Here is a 1271-nt window from a genome sequence, read left to right as displayed (position 1 = left end):
TTTGTTGCTCCAGAATCCTACCCAGAATTGCACATTACATTTAGTTGTTAGATTTCCTTACTTTCCTCCAATCTGTGACAATTCCTCAGTCTCCCTTATCTTTTATGTCCCTGACACTTTTGAAAAATACAGATCAAGTATTTTGCAGAATGTCTTCCCATCTAGGTTTTTCTGGCATTTGCACATGATTAAATTGAGGTTATAGGGACTTCCCTGGTGGTCCAGTGGTTAAGACTCTGTGCTTCCACTGTAGGGGGTGCAGGTTCGATCCCTGATTGGGGAACTAAGATCCTGCATGATGCATGGTGCGGCAAAAAAGAATTGAGGTTATATTAATATATTTTTGCCCAGAACATCACAGAAGTGATGGTGTTCCACTGTCAGTGCTACATACAGGAGTTATGTGATGTCAACAGATCTTACTATTGCTGATGTTAAACTTGATACCGTGTTTAAAATGGAATCTGGTTAAAGTGCGTTTGCTGGTCGGATCTCTCCAATAATGCTACTGTATTTTCTTAACTACTTACAGATACATTTCTACATTGTATTTTTAAGTACATAAGAAATACTTGGGGGAGATACTATTGACTATGCAAATATGTTTCCCCTTAAACTTTTGCTCACTAATTTTAGTATCCGTCGATCTTGTCTGAATAAATTAATCTGGTGGTTTAATGATTTTTTTAAAAATGTTATTCCTTTCACATTTAATTTTTTTAATTTTTATGTGAGGAAGACCTGTCCCTTCTCCCTCATTTATTTACTCTATCACTTATTTATATCACTATAGATTCATAGATATTTACTTTATTCTAGAGATTGTATTATTTTTTATTTCATGGCTCAATTTGTTCCATCTTTGGCCATTGGAGCTATTTCAGGTTCGGTTCTGTGCCTTTTATACATACCTTCATCTTTTTTTTTTTTTTTAATTACCCTTTAAAAAAAACTTTCTGGAGCCACAAGATACGCCAGATACTTTCTCCGCCCTAGTTTTAGAATCAATCATTTCTCCAAGTGTCCCTGGTTCCTTTTATATAATGTTATTTAGAAACCAATATCCTGGACTCTATGTGTGCTAATTGCTATTGGGGTGTCACTGCTCCTAGGTTTTTTCAGTAGAAAGAGCTAGGAAATATGTATATGTATACTAACCCATACACTCACTCACACACACACAAACACACACACATACATGTACATCTAGGTATATATACATATATATATATATACATATTTGCTTGAAGTTTACTATTCAAATGTTAGAG

Source organism: Orcinus orca, chromosome 14 (assembly GCF_937001465.1).
Source record: "Orcinus orca chromosome 14, mOrcOrc1.1, whole genome shotgun sequence".
Taxonomy (NCBI): domain Eukaryota; kingdom Metazoa; phylum Chordata; class Mammalia; order Artiodactyla; family Delphinidae; genus Orcinus; species Orcinus orca.
Note: the sequence above shows the minus strand (reverse complement) of the source record.